We start from the raw sequence: 8,077 nt of genomic DNA, 5'->3' as shown, positions 1-8,077 counted from the left end.
TGAATGTTTACTTTTGTGCCAAGCAGGAAAAGACCTCTATGAGGCAATTGGCAGATAAAAGAGATGTGCAATCCATCTCCTGCTATTCAGTGAGTCATCCACTTTGCTCACACCTTGTGTTGATGCATTGTGGATATTAACCCAAGATCTTTATTGTGTCAGTCATGTGTGGAGAAGAGTTCCTACTTTCTGAACTCCCACACTTTCATTTGTCTGAAGCTCTCCCAGGCCAGGGATAAGAGCTGTGAGGTCTTACCCTCACTTCCCATTTCGTCTGCTTCACCCTAACTCTCAATGTTAGGGTTAAGAGCTAACTACACCCGATTCCAGTTGGCTTGTGTTTCACAGCCTAGCCTTGTGTGAGCCCACTTTGTTTGTATATAGTGTGTGCTAATTGTGTGTATGTTGGCTTTGCCTGTGCTGTTTAAGATAGCTTGCTCCCTGTGCAAGTTAGATAGAAACCTTAACATAGGGATCGTACGCGTGATAACTATTAGACTCGAGTCAGTCCCCCTTCTAGTTTGTCATTTCCCAGTCTCTGGTTAGGTTAGAAGTTCTTTCCCTGCGTAGGGGAACTACGTCGCCCTGATCCTCATACCAGATGAGGTACGTAGGCAGGAGATGAGTTGATCTCTCCGGGCGCCCGTTTCTTTCAACCCTTTGTGTTGTGTTGGAGTCTGACATAAGTCCAACGATTGGCAGTTGGTTTCCTGTGTGTGTTTGTTTGTCTGGAGTCTGACATAAGTCCAACGATTGGCAGTTGGTTTCCTGTGTGTGTGCTTGTTGGTTTGGAGTCTGATGTAAGTCCAGCGATTGGCATTCGGTTTCCATGTTTGCCTGTTTGTGTGGAGTCTGACGTAAGTCCAGCGATTGGCAGTCGGTTTCCTGTGTGGTTTTGTTTGGCGTGCGTTAGCCGAGCTACGAGTGCTCTGATTCTTCTCCTGTCAGAGAAGATACGTATGCATAGGATGCGACATCCTAGCGAGCACGTTTCCCCTGTCCCGAACTACGTCGACTCTGATGTCTGTGCCTGACAGACTACGTAGGCCCAGGATGCGATATCCTGCCGAGTAAGTTTCTTTTGTCGTTTCTGTGTCTCTTTCCAGCCAGTGTGTGATGTTTGAGCAGTGTTTAGCAACCTTTATCCTTCCCTTTGTGCGTGGATCCCGTCGAGTACGACGGATGCGTAGGGGTGCTAACACCTTCCCTTCGCATAACCGACTCCCGATCCCATCTCTCTCTGGTCGCGAGACCATGTCTTTTCCAGGTTTGCTTCGAGCGTTTCCTTTCCCTCCTTTGGGATAAATAACGCACGGTGGCGGCTCTGTTGTTTCGTTTTCCCGCCGGTTTTTCGCGTAATGCGACAGCTATGACCAAAGATAGAGAGGATCAAGGTCAAACAATAGAAAACAGAAGCAAAGTGAGAATTAGAAGTCAAGAACAATTAAAATATTTTTGGCATTTTTAATATTTAAAATAAAACTTGAATTAAAATAATAAAGAAAGGTCAAACTACAAATTCACTTCAAATCAACTTTGAAAAGTCCAAGTGAATTATCCCAAGTTCAACAAGGTCAAACAAAGTTTGACAAAAAAATTCAGCATTTTTAAAAAGTCAGAATCTATTTTTAATCAATTAAAAATGCATAAAAATAACCTAATTGAACTAAAATCTCAAATAAATCTCAAATCAATTAATAAATTGATGAGAATATTTTTCATAGATCTATCATTATTCAAAGAGGTTGGAAAAATATTTTTGTATTTTTTGGATCTCAAAAACTATTTAAAATGAATTAAAAATAACCAGAAAAGAGAAAACTACTAAAAAATAGCAAATGATGAAATAAAAAATATTAAAATTCATTTTTAGAAAGTAGAAATTAAAAGAGAAATAATGCAATTGGTCCCATAATTTTTGGACCAATAATGAGAGAGATATGAAGTTTAGAAACAAAATGGAATTAAAAGAAATAAAAGAAAATAGAAATAAGAAAATAGAAATAAGAAAAAAGGAGAAGCGTTGGATGATGGCTCATTAATTGAGCTGGCAGATCACATGGCTCCTGAGCGCGCATCCACCATACATCCAAGTCAATGCAAAACACGCTGCCTATTAAAAGGTCATAACATTGTGCGGATGAGATTAGATCTGGAAACTGAGATGGACGGCTCAGATCCAATCTGGAGAACAGACGGTGGCCAGCGCCACCGTCTTCTCCGACTAGCTCCGGCGAAGGCCAAAAATTACAGGGAAATAAATGTGCACCAAAACGCACGATCCAGGTACCAAACGAAAGGTGGAGTGATGTACATCACTCATATACCAACCAAATTCACTCAAGATTCCTATTGAGAGAGAAATCAGAGGTTGAATTTTAATGGTGTTCAACTGAACTTGCTTGATTTCAAAAATTCAAAGCCCAATAATGATGCCTCTATGCAGAGGACTTCAGATCACACAAAATCAAGGCGAATGGAATAATATATGAGTTGTTTCGAAGCAAAATGCAGTTGAGTAAAACCTTTGAATTGTGAAGAATTGAGTCACGATCTTTGAGTTCTTTTGCAAACAGAAAACTCTATGGATCAAGGTGAAAAGGTCTAGGAACTTTAGATCTGAAATTTCAATCGAGGAAATCAAAATTCAGATATGAAATTTGAGAGAAATTTGAGATTGTTCTTTTGGTGTGGGTGTGGGATTTCAGTTTCACAGCATGTAGGGCGCCTTAAGGTTGAAGAATTGAAGAGCATTGGCCTTGTATTTATAGATGGAGGGAGCTGCAAGCATCATCAAAATCGTGTGCATGGGAGAAGACGGCCTCCATGCATGGGCCTGTACAGGCGCATGGAGGGCCCAATTCTGATTGGAATTGCAAGCTATACATCACCAAATATGAATTGAACGTGCAGATTATATGTTAATGGATCATGCATGGCAATTGGAATGATTTTCATAAAATGCACTATTTTATTGAAGCCTTCGAAAATGCCATGTCCAAAATCCAAATGCAACCTTATGAGTAATGGTTGGAAAGCTTGTTGCATAAGGAACAAATGTCATGTTGTTCAAAACTTCATTTGGGCCTTGGAAATTAATGAAAATTGAGCTTGAAGTGTAAGGTGCAAAACATGCATATGGGAAATTTCCAAAATTGGTCAATGTTCAAGCCCTTCTGTCTTAATGATGAAAGCTCCAAATGACAAAATCTTCAACATGAAAGTTGTAGATCTTTTCAAGGAAATCAATTTGGACTTACATTTTACATCATTTGGGTTTTTTATGAAGAAGTTATGGGCACTTGAAGTTGGACTTTTTCACATTTCAATGCATTTGGTCCAAAGTGACCTATAATGTTTTGCATTATCACATGTATTTATTTTGATATTTTGCAACTTTGCTCAACATAACATTTGAAGTAGACACAATAAGCTTTCCAATGCATTAAGTCTGACCTCAAAATCATGAAAAATTAATGAGTTATGTTCTTGGGAAGTTGACCCAAAATTAGGGTTTCAGTCAAAATGACCTATAATGTCTTGGAATGGATGATGACCTTCCAAGCTTCAAATAAAATTTTTATGAACATGAACGTTATTTATATGGTTCTTAAGAACATTTTTTCTCTTGGAGTCATCTCCATTTGACTAACCTATAAGAAGTTAGGTCTCAGTGTATTTCAAAATAGTCAGATGAATTGACTGATCAACTTCTCAAGTCCACACCTCATATATTGATGAATTGATGATTGAGCACACTCAAATAAGTTCAAATATGCATGAAATGATGAATTAAAGAACTTCCCTTAATGGTATTTGATCATGGGTTGAGGTTGCTTCATGAGCAAGGCACAATGGATGAACAGGTAAATTAGGGTTTCCTTGGGAAATAAGCCTCAAACCCTTTGATTTGCTTTGATAAAAATGATGAATTGAGATACTTGGGAGGCATATTTGATGGATGAGAGCTTTGAGAACCATTGCCATGTTTGCTATCATCTTCTCTTAGCCATATAAATGCACATAAGATCTCTTAGAAGCCTTTAGACCTTGTGACTGCTCAAGCTACAAACAAAAGATGTTAGTGACATATTTTTGTGCTTTTGGCTAGTGAATAAAAATGAGAAAAGCAATAATATACAATTCAAGCATGCTTGGTGATCTTAAACCAACTCTCAAGAGATCCCACCCTAAGGGCAAAGGGAACCAAGATGCTTATGATCCTTGAGGCTATGCAAATGCAATGTTATGATGCCATGAGGGATCTTAGGGTCAAAATTAGGGTCTTAAAACTACCAAAGGTGGAATTCAAGGTCTCCCGTCTGATTTTCTGATCGCCAAAGCTACTTTGTTTGGGAAGGCCATGAGTAAGGAAGCTTTTCAAGCCATATTTGTACTCATCATTTATGGGCTAGTGTTATTTCCCAACATCGACAACTTCGTGGATGTGAACGCTATTAGGATTTTCTCTTGTCTTAATCCCGTTTCGACTCTATTGGATGACACTTATTTCTCTTTGCATATGAGGAATGCAAAGGGTGGTGGTTCCATTGCATGTTGTTTGCCTCTGTTGTACAAGTGGTTTATTTCGCACTTGCCTCAGACGCTTGCCTTCAAGGAGAACAAGGGATGTCTACGGTGGTCCACGAGACTTATGTCTCTCACTAATGATGATATCTCTTGATATAATCGTGTTTATGATGGCGTTCAGATTATTGACTCTTGTGGTGAGTTCTCCAATGTGCCTCTTCTTGGTACATGTGGTGGAATTAACTACAACCCCGCTTTGGCTCGCCGTCAACTTGGGTTCCCCTTAAAGGATAAACCTAACAATGTTTTGTTGGAAGGCTTATTCCTTCAAGAGGGTAAAGATCCCCAGAACATGAAGGATAGGATGATTCGCACCTGGCACAAGGTTGATAAGAAAGGGAGGAATGAACTTGGTCCGAAGAATTGTGTTGCTTTGGAACCTTACACCGCTTGGGTAAGGAAGAGAGCTCTCGAGTATCGCATGCCGTGCGAGTATTCGAGACCTACCCCTATGGTTATGGTTGGGCCTTCAACCCTCCCTAATCAAGGAGTTGAGGAGTTGAGAGACGAAGACCGTTCGCGTGCTTGGGTTCTTGTGGGTGAGGAACTTCTTCAGCAGCTTAAAGATAAGGATGCAATGATAGAATTTCTAGAGCATCAGGTTATTGATGAGCCTGATGATGTGGTTACTTCTCTTCTTCCTCACTCATCTAGGTTTTGGAAGAGGAAGTATGATCAGCTCGCCAAGGAGAAGGCCGATATGGAAGCAGCTTATGAGAGAGAGGTGAAGAGGCTTTGTGCTACTTATCTTCCGATCTCGAAGGCTTTGGATGATTGCTTCTAGGGTTCTACAGGATGTTTATTCTCCTTTTCTCTTGAATTGTATTTGGTTACCAAAACTGTACTACTTCTTTGGTGTAAAAAGTTTCCAAATATTATATTTCTATGAGTATTCCATATATGTCTTAAAAAATTCAATATTTCCAAATATTTTGCAAATAGATCTCTATAAAGTTCCTCTGATTAAAAACAAAACATGTGCACAAGTATTGCATGCATCATATGCATAAGAAGGTTTTGTTTCGAGCTCTTGATCAGTGGTGTAACTCTTTGCTCTTCATTTATTTTGAAGATAAGCTGACGTACCGGTATAACACCAGAGAAAATCATCCGAAGATAATGGAACATCTCGAGCAAGAGAAAAGGGACTTAAAGGAAGAGATTGCTAGGTTGACTGCCATGATGGAGTCAGTTCTGGCCGCGCAAAGTCAAGCTTCACCAACTCTTGCAACTCCTCCCGCGAGGACGGTCATATCTGAGGTAGCTACTTCAATCGTGCCTGTTGCAACAGCCTACTTTGGTCCAACCATGCCAGCTGGATTCCCTTGGCCCTCCAATTTCGTGCCAGAGGGCTTCGCTCCTACTCTTGCTTCTATGCCGGCATCTAGCCCGGTCCTGTCTGTGCCACCTCCTGTTGTGCACACACTTCCCCGTGTAGAAGACACCATTTATCATTCCGAGCCGTCTGAGGGCCCGGACGTATATGAAAAGATGGATGAAATGAAAGATCAATTCCTTGAGCTACGCAAGGAACTGAAGACTTTGAGGGGTAAGGACCTCTTTGGGAAAAGTGCTGCTGAGTTGTGCCTGGTTCCCAGCGTTAAGATCCCTGTTAAATTCAAAGTGTCTGACTTTGAGAAATATAAGGGAAATACACGTCCACTCAGCCATCTTGTGATGTATGCTCGCAAGATGTCAACATAGACTGACAACGACCAACTACTGATCCACTACTTTCAGCATAGCTTGACAGGTGCTGTGCTCCAGTGGTATATGGGGTTGGAGAGTGCAAGCATCCTCACTTTCAATGATCTAGGCAAGGCCTTTGTAAAGAAGTATAAATATAATATGGATATGGCTCCAGACAGGGACCAATTAAGGGCGATGTCCCAGAAGGATAAGGAGTCCTTCAAGGAATACGCCCAAAGATGGCGAGAACTGGCAGCTCAGATAGTGCCACCCCTAGAGGAGAAGGAGATGACAATGATCTTCCTGAAGACTTTGAGCTCTTTCTATTACGAGAGAATGATTGCTAGTGCTCCCTCGGACTTCATCGAAATGGTGAATATGGGGATGAGACTAGAAGAAGGGGTCCATAAAGGACTTTTATCTCGAGATGATGGTTCCTCAGCAAAGAAATATGGAGGATTTGCTAGGAAGAAGGAGGGGGAGACTCATGATGTGTCTTCCCATGTTAAAAGAAGGCCCTCTGTAAAGAGGAGAGAAGTCCGTCCAACTGTCAACCAGCACCAGGTGGCTCATATAGCACCTGCTTTTAGAGAAGTTCAACCACAACAATAACATCGTCAACAACAACAGGCTTACCAGCCTCGCAATAATAACAACACCAGCACCAACAACTACGAGAGGAAGAGGGTGACTTTTGACCCAATTCCGATAACTTATGCTGAGCTTTATCCTTCCTTAATCGATAGGAAGCTGATAACTCCTCGTGATCCTCCTGTTGTACCAGCCAATCCCCAATGGTGGTACAAGCCCGAACTTCATTGTGTATATCATTCCGGTGGTCCCGGACATGACGTGGAGAATTGCTATCCATTAAAGACCAAGGTGCAAGACCTTGTTAGGAGTGTGATACTTGTAGCACCTCAAATTTGCACCTACCTTTTGTACATACATTCTCACATTAGGTCATAGCATTAACATGGTCCACTGCATAACATTGCATTGTCCCTTTTGCCCAAGTGCAAGCCATTCAGAAGAATTAGGTCAAACTGGTCAGGAGATCAGTCAGTCAAGTAAGCAAGTACAATTTCCATTGAGACAAGGCCCTAGGGTTGGTCCAACATGTTCACATGACCTAGGGGTCCTTTTGAAGTGATTTGGTCAAGGTTTGATTGTTCAGAAGTCATCAGTCAGTGTGCAGTCCACCAGAAACCCTAGAAAGTCAACTGTTGGTCAACTGTGCATTTAATCAGTGATTGGATGGTAGGAATTGGTTTGAGAGGCCTCATTCATGTCCATATAAGCCTCATATAACATGTCAAGCATCATCATTGAAGAATTTGAAGTCAAACAAGAAATTTCCAAAAATAGAAAGTTGACCTGTAATTGAAATTTGCCAAAAATGGAAAGTCTTGATCCTCAAAATTACATCATGATACAAGCTTCAAATGAATTTTTGCCCAACATGAAAGTTGAAGATCTTGTTCTTGCCTTTCCAAAAAGTCCAAGAACACTCAATTCCCATGTATGGTTGGCAAGTTATGATCAAATCATTTTCAGAAAGTTTTGAACTTCAAAGTGGCATATCTTCCAAACCATTTGGCCAAATTAGGTGGGATTTTTTGCTACAAGTCCTATTTGATGCCCTCTTTCCAAATTTGTCATCACAATTTATCAAAAGCTTACCAATCAAAATGGCATTTTTGAAGTGGTTTGAATTAATTCAAGTGAGGTGAAAAAGTGAGTTTCCAAATTAAGCCTTTGCTACACATTTTGCCAATTGAAAATGATCAGAAAACAT

This window comes from Lathyrus oleraceus, chromosome 3 (genome assembly GCF_024323335.1).
Source record: "Lathyrus oleraceus cultivar Zhongwan6 chromosome 3, CAAS_Psat_ZW6_1.0, whole genome shotgun sequence".
NCBI classification, from domain to species: domain Eukaryota; kingdom Viridiplantae; phylum Streptophyta; class Magnoliopsida; order Fabales; family Fabaceae; genus Lathyrus; species Lathyrus oleraceus.
The sequence above is the reverse complement of the archived record's forward strand: the minus strand, read 5'-3'. Positions refer to the sequence as shown.